The sequence below is a fragment of the Cricetulus griseus genome, unplaced genomic scaffold (assembly GCF_003668045.3).
Source record: "Cricetulus griseus strain 17A/GY unplaced genomic scaffold, alternate assembly CriGri-PICRH-1.0 unplaced_scaffold_89, whole genome shotgun sequence".
In the NCBI taxonomy this organism is placed as follows: Eukaryota; Metazoa; Chordata; class Mammalia; order Rodentia; family Cricetidae; genus Cricetulus; species Cricetulus griseus.
The window spans coordinates 146-16,360 of NW_023277431.1; the positions used below are offsets into that span (position 1 = coordinate 146).

General features: G+C 37.2%; 1 pseudogene; it reads left to right on the plus strand.

The window, feature by feature from the left end:
- Positions 1-663: 663 nt before the first annotated feature.
- Positions 664-9,035, plus strand: LOC113838883 (annotated as a pseudogene).
- The last annotated feature ends 7,180 nt before the right edge of the window (positions 9,036-16,215 follow it).

Genomic DNA, 16,215 nt, shown 5'->3' on the forward strand with positions numbered 1-16,215 from the left:
TATGTGCCTATGTGTGTATTTATTTGTGCTTACACATATTTATACGTGTATTGTTGTATCTGTGAATATTTGTGTGTCTGTCTGTCTGTTTTTTGATATGGGCACACACTTTTCTGTTTCTTAATGCATCTGTTGGTGTGTGTGTGTGTGTGTGTGTGTGTGTTTGTGTGTGTGTGTGTTTCCCTGTATGTATGTGTCAATATGTGTGTTCCTGTGTATGTGTTTTCTGTGTTTCTGAATGTATGTTTGAATGCATATGCCTGTTTATGTTTGCCTGCTATATGTAAGAATTTCAAGGTGTGTGTGTGTGTGTGTGTGTGTGTGTGTGTGTGTGTGTGTGTGTAAATAAGTTTGTGGCTGTATTTAGAGTGTTATCTCTGGATGGATGTGAGTCTCTCTATCTATATGTGGGTGTATGTGTGTGTATGTTTGAGAGAATGTTGCATATCTATATTTGGTGTTTTCATATATGTCTTTGTATTTAGGAGTTTCTTCTGAAGGGACTAAAATTTTAGGAATGTCATGATAGTCTTATTTAGCCATTTGATTTCAACAAGATTTCTTCCCTGGGCACCTTCAATAATGTTGCATTTAATGTAAAATCAAAATGTTTTTTGATTCAAGGAAGGGCACATACATGCTAGGATTCTGCCTGTCTTTCAGCTGAAGTCATTTCTGAAGAAGACGCACTTCACAAATCCTGTTGGGGACAGAGTAAATTTGAACCAAAAGGAAAAAAATCAGGAAGAGTTTGACATTTTCCAGATGTGGAATTTCCCACATGGTCTTAGACTTAAGGTGAAGATAGGAAAGTATAGCCCATATTTTCCACATAGTCAACAGCTCCATATATATCAAGACATGATAGAGTTTGCCACAGGAAATAGACAGGTGGGTTTGATAAAATTGTATGGATTTCCATTACATGGCAGCAATACTGGCAATTGGGAACATTTGTGCTTCTTTGTAATTTAATGTAATAAGATGTCATATTATGAATTTGGGGAGGCCCTGTGGAGGGCCCTACCCTTTATGGGGAACAGAGGGGGGAAGGGGAGAAGTTAGGTGGAGGACTGGGGGGAGGAGGAAAGGGGGAGAAGGGATTGACGTGTGAAATTATAATTTTGTAAAAATTAAATAAAATATCAGAAAAAAGATGTCACATTATGAACCAATATCTAACCCCTTCCTTTATGATTTTTCTTGACTTCTTTTTATGTGACAATTAAGCATTTGAGGATTTCCAACTTGCATAGAATGCATTTTTTCTCATATCAAAACCTGTTTCTGGATTTAATATGACTATAAGCAAGTTGTAAAAATGATTTAACATTATTTCTAGTTAAGGAAGCAATATTGTTTTATTATCAGACTGATAATATTACAGGGATTTCCTATGTTGTGCTGAATATTGATGTTGAAAATTAAGATTTTGCAAGGATTAGGTAAAATAAAAATACACAAGTCATGAATTTTACTTATTTAAGTTTTAAACCTTTTTACACAGAGATCCTAATTTGTCAACACATTTAACCATAAATTATCATTTTCATTACCCATATTAGCTATTCTATGAATTGTTTTCTTCTTTTTCTTTCTTTCTTTTGGATGTGACTGTTTTGTTCTAATGTATGCTTGCAACTGTTATGAGTGTGTTTTATATGGATGACAGTGGAGTTATTTGGGTCCTTTGGAACTGGAGAAAGCTCAGATCCACACAGTGTTTACAGGAAATAAATTGTGAGTGTTATTCATGAGCAGGAATTGTTACAAAATTCTCAGCATTATCTCCAGCTCTGAATCATACACTGGAAAGGAAATTTCTCACTGGAGATATCTTGTTAGCTCCCATTAATTACATCATAGTTCATTCAAATAAGGGAGTGCCTAGTTTTCTTCTTTGTAATTGGAGAATTGGTAGTAATAAAAGTGCATTTTGTGGAAATTTGTAAAAGAAACATCCCATTATTGTTCACGGGTATTTTATAAGGATTAAATCTGATGTGGGTGATTTTAAGGTATCCAATTCAAACTTCCTTGTACAAAACAGGTTAATTTGAATGAGTGTAACTACAGGAATGTCATCAAGAATGATCTGAAGGGATATCTCAGGTTTCCTAGACGGTATGAAATTTACAGTTTTTTTGCTCTTTCTCAGATTGTGAGGAGAGTGATTCTCAGGAAAAAGAATATATGAGCTGAATATGTATCTACTGAGCTACATATCTATTCAGAGGACAGCAGTGGAATTGCATGTCTATTCTAACTACACCACAGTTGAACATTACAGAAACATCAACTGGAAGAATACTGGGGATTAAAATCAATACAACCAGTGCTCTGCTCCCAGAAATGCAAATTGCAATGCAGAAAAAAACAACAAACAAATATACAGGAAGATATCAAAGCAATAGTATCCCAAATCTTACAGTCATAGCTTTATAGGAGAGTAGGTTCACTGACATATGAACAAGGAATTAAAAGAATTAAAAGAATGATTACAAGAGAGTTCCATATATTAAAAAGGACTCAAATCAATTCTTCAAGAGACAATGAGATCATGAAAACTCTCATGCAATTAGACAGTTAATAATCATTTGACAAAGGATTTCTAGAAAGGCACAAAATAATAAATAAAAGTTCAGACTAACTTATATAAATGTAAAGCAAAAAAATCAAATAGCAACCAGTAAAATTGTCACCAAGAGAATACTCTATGTTAAAGGTAAGATGGAAGACTTTAAGAACAGGAGTAATAATTAGAAAATTCAAGCTATAACAGAAATAATGCAAAAGGAATAAAGAAAAACATTTGAAATCTTGGCAATATGATTGAAGATCAACTTTACAAACCATGGGCCCGAGAGTAGAAGGGGAGACTTAATTCATCAACATTAAATCACGTAAATGTAGGTGTAAATTTCCAAAATGCAACATTACATTGTCCATCAGGATGCAATAGTCTCTTAAATCTCAAAGATTCAACGTCAGAAAAGAAGAAGCCATTGAATTATTTTATTTAAAATTGCTTTTGTGAAAATTGGAGGCTGCATGAGAGAAGCCCCAGTCATAAGAAAGATATCATCTGGATTACAGAATATTATACTGAGAATACTTAAAGGAGGAGAATAAAAGTGATATACTTCAAATAATTAGAGACATACCCTGTCAAGCCTGATTACTATACCAAGAAAAATTATCCCTAATAGTAGGAGAGAGAACAAAGTTCAATATGAAAAATATTACAGAATGTGTAGCCAATGTGTGAACACTATGAATAATATTAAAGTAATAGAAGTGCTACTTCAGACTAAAATGCAAGATAATCACAAGAAGTCAAAGGAACATATACCCAGGACTGGAACATCAATCAGAAAATCAGATACTATTATAAAAGTATCAAATCTTGCAATAACAATAAAAGCACAATAATTTACAAAAATTTCAGTAAGAATTGCGTATTACAGGTCACATTTTTTGTTTAAAAAATCACAAACATACCTTTGTTACCTTCATGGGGAAAATACGTGAGAAACCTTCTAAAAAAGATTGAAAAGTTTGCAATGGAAGGAAATTGAAAAAATAAAAACTAGAGAAGAATCTCTTGGACTGACTTGGACGTAATATTTCTAAACTAATCACCACCCAAGAAATCTCATCAAGAGAACGGAAAGATCAGTCTCAGTAACCAAGATTTCTTCATTCTGAGGAAGTAAGCATGGAAGTTAAGAATAATGTACCACATGAAAAAACTCAAGGACAGAAATCAATTATTATCTACAATTGTGCAGAAAGGACTCTTAATAAAGTCCAACATCCATATAGATTGAAAATAAAACCACCAAAGAAACAAATCCCAACATAGAATGAAAATCTTGACACATTAAGTTTTCCTGTGGCATAAATATTGACAGTATTGTACTACATGGAATGAAAATCAAAGAATATCCAATAAAGTCAGATGGAGTCACATGTGTGTTGTGGTGCACTTTTTATTTCAAGCTCTTTGGACACAGGAACAGGAAACTGTTTTTGTAGGAGGCCTGAAATAAAGAGGGAGTACAGTAAGACAGAGATCCATATGGAACACATAACTTAAGTGAAATGAGCAAAAAATGGACAAGAACTTGCACCGTCTCCACTCTTATTCAAAATAGTCCTGGAAACACTTCAAATTAAAAAAATAAATGAAAAGATATACAAAAATGAAGGAAAGAAATATAGACTGGTCTAACGAGTTTACATAAACCAAGGCTACACACTGAGACCCTGTTTTAACAAAAACAAAAAGACAAAAGGAAGCATTGTAGTTCTCAATATTCATAGAGAACTTGGGATGATTCTGTGATTGGGGCATGTTTTTTTGACATAGATTTTAACACAAAACAAATGATCCAAAGTGAGCAAGCAAGAATTGGGACCCTTCTAATGCAACTTATAGTTGTCCATCACCAGGTTCAAGGTAATCACAGATACTGTATACTTTCTTTTAGTTTAAGAAATCCTTCAATTAAATTTAAACAATCTAACTTTTATTATGGTTCCCCTGCATTTGTATTCTGTGTAGGACTTTTTACATTTGGAAACATTCCACCTTCCAGCTCACTAAACATCAAGTCACCACTTTCTCACCGTAAAACAGAGTAGGCTCTGTCCATTCAACTCTTTGCTCTTCACCCTCTGTGTGTCATGCTTTGCAGTAGTATTTTATTGGAGTTGATATGTGTTGTCTGAGATTTTCGGAGATATTCCAGTGTTTCAAATTTTGATGCTTCCTAATTTTGCTATTCAGTTGTTGTGATCAAACAATGACTACAAGATTATTGAGGTTTTGTCAACATGGCTGATGGGTTACAGTCAATGGAATACTAGGCAAGAATCTGAACACTGCAACCAAAGCATAGATCCTGAAGGAACACTGGTTTTTGGCTTTCTGTCCTGGAGTTTATAATAAAGCCCTGCTTATGGACAACACTGCACAATACCCATTAATAAAATGCTTCATGGATAATCTGAGAAAGAGAATTTTTTATTTAAGCTTCTCCATGTCATTTGAAAACTGTACTTTTTGTATTGTGGTTATCAGTTGGTGTATATGAAATTATCTTATTAGTATCTAAACATGCTATATAATATAGGTATGAAAATGGTAGATAAGTTGTCTGATATCACCATATGTCTAAATTTCCTTAGGTGCCACCCTCTGTGTGCAGTGCTGATTGTGGCCCTGGATTCAGAAAATTGTGGCAGGAGGGAATGGCAGTCTGCTGTTTTGAATGCATCCCCTGCCCAGAAAATGAAATCTCTAATGATACAAGTGAGTAATTGAGGCAGTTATAAATCCTTCATATTGATCATTCCTCCCACCCCCACACTAGGAAGCCGAAGGGGTCTTAAAGGGAATGGCAAAATTCAGTATAATATTTTCCTAAGCTAAGCGTTATAAGACTATGATCATTACCTGTATCCCTGTATAAAATACCTCATGCCTTGACTCACATCTTGACTCTTTGTAAATCAATTTAGGAGGCTTTTTCATAAAGAGACCATTTTTATTATCATTATGCACTGTGAGAGGATTTTACACAAGTTACTTCCTAGTGATTAATGTCCTCAAAATTACATATATATTACATCTGGGTCTTGAATCTTTCAAGACTGTTTAATCATTTTGCCTGTATTCATACCTACATATGTTGAATGCAAACTGATTTCTCTTAGGGGCCCTCAGAAAGCAGAATAGGTCAATGGCTCTGCTTTACTATGTAATTTGGGTGTGAATAATCAAACCCAAGTCCTCTGTAAAATTAATTGGAAGTAAATTTTTACTTATTCTATTTTCATGAACTTCTTCAAAGAGAAAGTAGAGTACATTCAATATCCAGAGAATTCTTAACAAAACTTCTATTTGATTGAGAATTTACAAAAGTCGGGATAAGTATTGACATAATCTGTAAATTATACTCAATATTTTCATGTACATCACACGGTAATAATTAGCTACAATTATTCAAACAATATTATCACCTAAATACCCTATAGTGGTCAAATGATTATTTATTCAGTATTGACTAAATACAAATTAGGTTATTAGGTTTTCACTGCTTATGCCTGTTATCCTAAATAATGAAAGGAAAGTCCATAAGGGATATGCATGGCCAGTGAGATGACTCAGGAGTTAAATTCATTACCAGTCACACTGATGACCTTAGCTCATCCTCGGGATCCATATAATAGTAGTAACTCCATGCAGTCTCACAATAATATATTCCAAAGCAATTGAAAATTACCATTAACTGTTTTAAATGTAAAAACACATATGAATAATGAATACTTATGAAAAACTATCAAAACATCTTTATTATTACTTTGATTATGTGTATGTTTATGTTAGATTGGTGGTTATGTGCACATAAGAGACAGTGCTGGTGAAAGACATCCAATACCTCTGTAGTTACTTTCACAAATTTGTGAGACTCCTGAGTTTATAATGAGAACGGAATTCAGGTCTTCTGCGAGAGCAGTACATTATCTCACATTTGAACAAGATTCCAAGTGTATAAAAATTACTAAACGAAACAGTGCATAAAAACATCACTCTAGATAAACCCCTTAAAATATTGGAAGCCCACTATCCCAGTATGCAGTTATCTAGTGATTCACAGCAAATAGGTTACGATTTCCCACACTTACTATCATGGTTATTGCAACTTATAAACAGGGTAGTATTAAGCAACACAATGATCTGTGTTAACACTCCTTCTTAATTGCTTTTGTGTTGTCTTTGTCATGTTGTTTATCAGTATCTAACTCATAATTGGGTCTGTGTCTCACAGCAATCCAAATTAGGAAAGAAGGAAGGTGTTGTCTGTTCTGAAATGAAAATGAATATAATGTAGGGGCAATTTAGTGCCAAGTATTTACAGATGCTTCTACTTTAAGTGACAGGCTACAAATTCTTCTGAATATGACTTGGGAGTATCTTGTTGTTACTGCCAGAAGAAGACAGAACTAAACCTGAGTTTATGATATTTATTATATTTGAACATCTCAGGTATCTCTCATCTCTCACTTTCATCCTCCTACTTACCACATATAATCCAAATCACTTTCAAATTCCTCAGATCTTCTGTTACTTTTATATGAATATACACCTATAAATATAAACAAGCTCATAAAGTATGCTGATTCATTTTCAGGTACTTTTATTTAAATGTGTCTAAGCCAGATAATTTGAAATAGAAAACATAGCAGAGGTCTGGTCTCAATATTTCCTAGGGATAGCATTCATAAAAGTAGCAAAGACCTCAGGAAGCACTGAATCCATGGGATCTTAGATTTTAAAAACACTCAGAAAAACTGTGGTTAAAGAATATCATCTGTCAATTCACCAATATAAGTAATTTCTTCATAGCCCCAGAATGTACCACAAAATCTGTGCCTCAGATGTCATGTCACATGATTGCATCAATACAGCTAATAGAAAAAAAATCTGTTGCTTTTGTTCAGCTCAGTGCTTAGCTGTGGATCTCTGCTTCACTTTCCATAAGCTACTCGATGAAGGCTCTACGATGGTGTTTAATGTAGTCATCAATCTCACTTAGGGGAAGGATATTTAAGGTAACCTCTCCACTATTGCTTAGAATCCTTGTTGTGATCATCCTTGTGGATGGATCGCTGTACAATACCCTCAGGCCATAATTGCTCTTTAAAATTATGATTGCTCCTCTATTGATGAGTCTCTTTTCTTGCTCTCCTGTATTCATCTCCCTACACAATCTTCCTGATTCCCCATGTTCTTCTCCCGCTCCTCTACTCTCCTGGTCTCTCTGCTACCAGCCTCCCTCCATAACATAATTTATTCAGGAGTTCCCCATTTAGATAATGAGCACTAGAAAATGGAAATGTTTCGATGCAGCAACACCCTTCAATGGCATCCTCCTCATCCAAATGCAGTAATTATAATTCTTCTTATGTACATGTAATTGAAATGCTCTGTCAAAAAAATTATTGAAGGGGAGCTAAGAATACATTACTCTTTCACTCAGGTGTGGATCAGTGTGTGAAGTGCCCAGAGGACCAGTTTGCCAACAGAGAGCAGAACCAGTGCATTCCCAAAGCAGTGATATTTCTGAGCTATGAAGACCCTTTGGGAATGGCTCTTGCCTTAATGGCCTTGTGCTTCTCTGCATTCACAGCTCTGGTTCTTGGAGTCTTTGTCAAGCACCATGACACTCCCATTGTGAAGGCCAATAACAGGAAGCTCAGTTATATCTTGCTCATCTCACTCTTCTTTTGTTTCCTCTGCCCCTTGCTCTTCATTGGCCACCCAAGCTCAGCTACATGCATGTTGCAGCAAATCACATTTGGAGTTGGATTCACTGTGGCTGTTTCCACTGTGTTGGCCAAAACAGTTACTGTGCTTCTGGCTTTCAAAGTCACAGCCCCTGGAAGAAGTATGAGATACTTGCTGGTTTCAGGGGCCCCTAACTACATCATTGCCATCTGTACTCTCATCCAAGTTATTATCTGTGCAGTCTGGTTGGGAACATCTCCTCCCTCTGTTAGTATTGATGCCCACTCTGAGCATGGCCACATCATCATTGTGTGCAGCAAGGGTTCAGTTACTGCCTTCTACTGTGTCCTGGGAAACCTGGCCTGCCTGGCTCAAGCAAGCTTCACTATGGCTTTCTTGTCCAGGAATCTGCCTAACACATTCAATGAAGCCAAGTTCCTGACATTCAGCATGCTGTTGTTCTGCTGTGTCTGGGTCACTTTCCTCCCTGTGTATCATAGTACCAAGGGTAAGGTCATGGTAGCTGTGGAAATTTTCTCCACCTTGGCTTCCAGTGCTGGGATGTTGGGATGCATCTTTGTTCCTAAGTGCTACATAATTTTGTTAAGACCAGCAACAAAAATCTCTTCAAAACATCAGGGAAAAATTGCATTCCAGAACTGATATTTCATTAATTCTTTCTAACAAATATATATCAAATTCAAATGTTGATTCACAATGCAATACCTACCTGTTTTAGCATTACTGTCATGGTTTCCTCTAATGATATTGACCTGCTGTATCATGTCTACTTATTCTCTTCTTTGTGTCCTATAGTATTCCACTCACTAACTCACTTCATGAGACCTAACAAATTGAAAAGGGTGCAGATTAGAAATATTCTTTTCTGCTTTAAAATAAATAGTGTTCAAAATATATGCAATGTTATTTTTTAAATATAAGAGTGAATAAATAATAAATAACTTTGATGTCAGTAGAGTTTTGACAAAAATATACGAGATATTGGTGAAATAGCAAACTTCACTTTTTAGACACAGTTAAAACAGTATTCTGCCTAGTGTGGGTAACAGAAGAAGATACTGATGCATCCTAGGAGTTAGAAGAGTAGAACATAGAAGAGAGAGGATGTTTTGGTAAACAGATAGAAAGAATATTAGAGAAGCTTATTAATGCCTCAGCTGTTAATAGTACTGTTCTTGCAGAAGACCTTAATCAATATGAATGTTCAAAATATTCTTCAGAAACACTTAGAGCAATATATCCAAAGGATTATATGGCCTCTTCTGGGATTCAAGGTTACCTGGACTCACAAGTACATGTAAACACACACACACACACACACACACACACACACACACACACACACACACACACACCACACATGCCCACACCAAAAATTATATAAGTTTTTACATATGGGAAATATATTAATGACTCTGCAGTGGGTTTTGACTTTTCATTCTGTTCTTAAGATAACTGAATTAGAAATATTCTATAGATGAAGGATGGGATATGAGAGGAGATGCCTGTGTCTGTGTTCATGCATTTGACATAAGAACCTTCAACTTTTAGTGTACCATAAGAGACACAGCTAGGGATGTGATAAGGGAAGAGCAGCTTGTTAAACTGATGTCTTATCCTATGTATGAATTTTATATGACACTGACCATCAACATTATCTGCATCTTTCACATTTCTATTAAGGAAAAACATGGATCACAATGTATCTTTGTTCTATTAGGAACTACCAAAGACATTTTGTGTAGCATAATTGTTCATGGTTCCCTTAATTGCTACTCATATATACATATCCATCCCCCCATTCCCTCGCCCTCCCATTCCTCCATATTCCCCACCAACACCCACCTAACTACCCCCCAACACCTCCCCAGGTATAGTGAGGCCTCCCACCAGGTAATTTCAAAGTCTGTCAAATCATTTGGAGGGAGGGCCTAGGCCCTCCTTAGAGTATCTGGGCTACAATAGTATCCTTCCATAGGGAATGGGCTCCCAAAGTCCATTGTGCTCTAGGGATAAAGACTGGCTCCACCGTTAGAGGTCCTATAGATTGTCTTGGCCTCCTAGCTGGCACCCACATTCAGAGGGCTTGGTTCAGCTCAACGCTGTGTTCCGCAGCTTTATAACAAGGGTCTTCATGCTATCAGTAGGTCAGGTCCACTGTTTCTTCAGGTCTCTAGTCCTGTCTTGGCCTCTTTGCTCATCCCTCCTCCCTCTCCACAATTGAATTCCAGAAGTGTGGTTCAGTGCTTACCTGTGGGTGTTTGTTTCTGCTTTGAACAGCAACAGGATGAAGGCTCTTCTTCCAGCCCACGGGCTCCCACTTTTGTCAGGTGTCCTTGTCCCCATTCCCTTCTTCGAGGGACTATGCAACGAAATACAAATTACAGAAAACCTACAACTCATGGAAATCAATAACACCCAATTGCACAATTCCTGGGTCGAGGAAGAAATCAAAAAAAGAAATTAAAGATTTCCTAGAATTCAATGAGAATGTGGACAGACACAACATAACCAAACCTATGGGACACTTTGAAGGCAGTGATAATAGGAAAGTTCATAGCGTTAAGTCCCACATGAAGGAACAGGAGAATAATCACACTAGAGAACAGCACAACTGAAAGCTTTAGAACACAAAGAAGCCAATAGAGCCTGGAGGAGAAGACACCAGGAAATAATCAAATTGAGGGCTAAAGTCAATAAAATGGAAGCTAGGAGAACAATACAAAGAATCAATATAACGGAGAGTTGGTTGGTCGAGAAAATCAACAGGATAGACACACCTTTATCCAAACTTTTACCAATAGCAGAAAGTGAACATAGAAATTAATAAAATCAGCATGAAAACAGTGACATAACAACAGACACAGAAGAAATCCAGAGAATCATCAGGTCATACTTTGAAAACCCATATTCCTTAAAATTCAAAAATCTAAAGGAAATGGACAATTTTCTGGACAAATTTCACTTACCAAAATTAAATCCAGCACAGATAAGCAATTTTTCTTTCAAGACAGGGTTTTTCTGTGTAGCTTTGGAGCCTATCCTGGCACTCGATCTGGAGATCAGGCTGGCCTTGAACTCACAGAGAACTGCCTGCCTCTGCCTCCTGAGTGCTGGGATTAAGGCATGCACCACCAATGCCTGGCTGTAAGCAACTTAAATAGACCTATAAACCCTAATGAAATAGAAGCAGTCATCAGAAATCTCCCAACCAAAAAAAGCCCAGGACCAGATGGCTTCAGTGCAGAATTCTACCAGAAATTCAAAGAACAGCTAATACCAATTTTCCTCAATGTATTCCACACAATAGAAGCAGAAGGGTCATTGCCAAACTCTTTTTATGAGGCTTCAATAACTTTGATACCCAAGTCACACAAAGACACAACTAAGGAAGAGAACTACAGACCTGTATCCCTCATGAACATTGATGCAAAAATTCTCAATAAAATATTGGCAAATCCAATCCAAGAACACATTCGAGAAATCATCCATCCCGATCAAGTAGGCTTCATCTCAGGGATGCAAGGAGGTTCAACATAATAATCCATCAATGTAATCCACCATATAAACAGACTGAGGAAAATTCCACATGATTACCTCACTAGATGCTGAAAAGGCCTTTGACAAAATCCAACACCCCTGTATGATAAAGGTCTTGGAGAAATCAGGGATAACAGGAACATACATCAACATAATAAAAACAATATATAGCGAGCTGACAGCCAACATCAAATTAAATGGAGAGAGACTCAATGCAATTCCTCTAAAATCAAGGACAAGACAAGGCAGTCCATTCTCTCCATACCTCTTCAATATTGTCCTTGAAGTTCTAGCTAGAATAATGAGACAACAAAAGGAGATCAAGGGAATACAAATTGGAAAGGAAGAAGTCAAACTCTCACTATTTGCAGATGATATGATAGTCTACATAAGTGACCCGAAAAACTCAACCAGGGAACTCCTACAGCTGATAAACACCTTCAGCAAAGTGTCTGGATACAAGATTAACTAAAAAAAATCTGTAGCCCTACTATATACCAATGACACATTGGTAGAAAAAGAAATCAGACAAACATCACTCTTTACAATTGCCACAAACAACATAAAATACCTTGGGGTAACACTAACCAAAAAAGTGAAAGACCTGTACCATAGGATTTTGACTCTCTAAAGAAAGAAATTAAAGAAGATACCAGAAAATGGAAAGATCTCCCACGGTCTTGGATAGGTAGGATTAACATAGTAAAAATGGCAATCTTGACAAAAGCAATCTACAGATTCAATGCAATCCCCCTCAAAATCCCAACACAATTCTTCACAGACCTTGAAAGAACAATTCTCAGCTTTATATGAAGAAACAAAAGACCCAGGATAGCCAAACAACCCTGTACAATAGAGGAACTTCTGGAGGCATCACCATCCCCGACTTCAAGCTCTATTACAGAGCTACAGTCCTGAAAACAGCTTGGTATTGACACTAAAATAGACAGGTAGACCAATGGAATAGAGCTGAAACCCTGATATTTACCCACACACCTACAAACACCTGATTTTTGAAAACAATTCAAATTTACATGCTGGAACAAAGAGAACATCTTCACCAAATGTTGCTGGCCAACTGCATGCAGATATGTAGAAGACTAGATATAGACCCAAGCTTATTGACACGCACAAAACTTAAGTCAAAATGGATCAACGACTTCAACATAAACCCACCCACACTAACTCTATTAGAAGACAAAGTGGGAAATACACTTGAATTAATTGGTACAGGGGACTGCTTCCTGAACATTACACCAGTAGAACAGATACTGAGAACAACAACTGATAAATGGGACCTACTGAAACTGAGAAGCTTCTGTAAGGCAGAGGACACGGTCCACAAGACAAAACTGAAGCCCACAGACTGGGAAAAGATATTCACAAACCCCACATCTGACAGAGGGCTGATCGGCAAAATATTCAAAGAACTCAAGAAGCTAGTCTCTAAAACATGAAAAAATCCAATTAAAATGTGGGGTACAAAACTAAATAGACAATTCTCAATAGAGGAATCTAAGATGGCTGAAAGACACATAACAAAGTGTTCAAAATCCTTAGCCGTCAGGGAAATGCAAATCAAAACAACTCTGAGATACCATCTTACTCCTGTCAGAATGGCAAATATCAAAACCACCAATGACAGTTTATGCTGGAGAGGATGTGGAGAAAAAGGAACACGTCTCCACTGCTGGTGGGAATGCCAACTTGTACAGCCACTTTGGAAATCAGTATGGTGGCTCCTAAAGAAAATGGTAATGAGTCTATCACAAGATCCAGTAGATTCTTAGGCACATATCCCAAAAAAGCACATTCATACAAGGACATCTGTTCAACCATGTTCATAGCAGAACTATTTGTAATAGCCAGAAACTGGAAGCAGCCTAGATGCCCCTCAACTGAAGAATGGATACAGATATACATGGATACATTTATACAATGGAGTACTACTCAGCAGAAAAAAATAATGGAATCTTGAAATTTGCAGGAAAATGGATGGAACTAGAAGAAACCATTCTGAGCAAGGTGACCCAATAACACAAAGACAAATCATATGTACTCACTCATATGTTGATTTTAGACATAGAGTAAAGGATTACCAGCCTACAATCCACACTGCCAGAGAAGCTAGCAAACAAGGAGGACTCTAAGAGAGGCATACATGGTCCCCTGCAGGGGAAAAGGTCAAGATCCCCTGAGCAAATTGAGAGCAAGGGAAGAGGGGGGAGGGAGCTAGGAAAATGAGAAGGGTAGGAGAGGAGGGGTGAGGAGGACAAGTGGGAGCAGAAAGGTTGAGTCAGGGGAAGAATAGAAGATAACAAGAATGGAGATATTATAGTAGAGGGAGACATTTTAGGTTTACAGAGAAATCAAGCACCAGGGAAACGTCTGCAGATCTAAAAAGATGACACCTACTAACAATCTAAGCAACAGAGGAGAGGCTACATTAAATGCCCTCCCCTGATATGAGATTGATGACTGACTTATATGCCACCCAATAGTCCTCATCCAGCAGCTGGTGGCAGTAGAAGCCGGCACCCACAACTTATCACTAAACTGAACTGGAATCCAGGTGCAGACAGGATGAGTTAAGAGAAAAGGTGTCCAGACCAGGCTGGTGAAACCCAGGGAATCAACTGACCTGAACATCGGGGACTCTTGCTCCCCAGACTGATAGCTGGGATACCAGCATAGGACTGATGCAGACCCCAGAAACATGGATTTCATTGAGGAATCCTCAGAAATCTACAGGACCTCTTGTAGTAGTTCAGTTTATCCCTAGAATAGGTATGGACTTTGGGAGCCCGTTCCACATAGAGACATTCTCCCTGAGCCAAGACACACGGGGGTGGGCCTAGGCTTATCCCAAAGGATATGATAGACTCTGATGACACCCAATGGAAGGCCTCACCATCCATGGGGAGCAGAAAGGATGTGTGATAGGTAGGGTTTTATTTGGGGTGGTGGTGGTAGGGAAGGATGGGAGGGAGAAGGGAACTGGGGTTGTCATCTTAAAACAATTTTGTTTTACATGATTCAAATAAAAAATCTGAAAGAAAAAAAGAATTCTTTAAGAAATATTCGACTAACCAAAAAATGATAATTTTTAAGGTCCATCTCTTCTTCATCCTCCGCATTGGGCTTTTTACATTTTGCTGCTGTAGAGTCCCTGGATTCTTCTTGTTTCACATTGGTCTTTCTGTTGTTGAGTGTGTTCTTATTCTGTTGTCTTCCCATCCCTTTTTCCATTGGGTGCAAGCGGGGTGTCTCCCTCTCTCAGGCGGCAGGCAGAGGACAGAGAGCAGTGGGAAACCAAGACTGATGTGCATCTGGACTCAGGGTCGGTCTTCCAGTCTGGGCAGAGGTTTTAAACTGTCATTCACCAATTATATTGAAGATTAAATGAAGAGCTTCTATGTAACTCAGAAATGATTAAAACTAAATATAAAGTTAAATGGATAATATTACTGGGTTCATGGTACAATTAGACAAAATAAAAGTCAGATAAAAGGCATGCAGATTTTGTATATACACAACAAAATTGCCCTCAGCCTGGAAGAATTAAATGATATCACCAGAGGAAAAGGAGATGGAAAAGGATATAATCATGTCAAACTCAAAAGTCAGCTTTTGGAAATTAAGATTTTCACCAACTCTAGATGTAGCACTGTGTGTCTGTGAGTCATTCAGATTGCTTGTAAATCTGATTGCATCTGTGTATCTCTCTCTCACAGCCTCTTTCTCTCTCTCTCTCTCTCTGCCTCTCTCTCTCTCTCTATATATATATATATATATATGTATACACACACACACACAATCTGTGTGTGCCTGTGTGTGTGTGACATAAAAATATTTTAGATAAAGAAAAGCAGATATTATGTGAGTATTGAATAGTCTTGATATAATTGTGGATGGGACTCCATATGAAGAAAATGGAAAGAAAAATACATGAGAAAATATCATCAGTACACTCTCCCACCAACAATAAAGATTCTAGATTGCAAAATAGAGTAGTTGAATATGAAAAGGAAATAAGATTTTACACATTCAACATATGGTTATTTAACAGTTATTATTTGCTACTAAGACACTTCAGGTCACTCCTGGAATGTAAATTAGCAAAACAATGTAGGAAATGGAATGAAGTAGAAGAATTCGGTCATCACAAGGTATCTATGAAAACTGAGGATCAGAGAGGGAGATCGTTGTTTGGAACTCAAATACTCAATTTATCTTCTCATTAATAAAGATTGTTTTGGAGGAAGAGTGATAGGTTGGATGTAGTGTTTGAAATAAGGCAAAAAGATCTGGTTTTCTCTCTGGATATTTTTCAATATTTAAGAATCAACATTGAACAT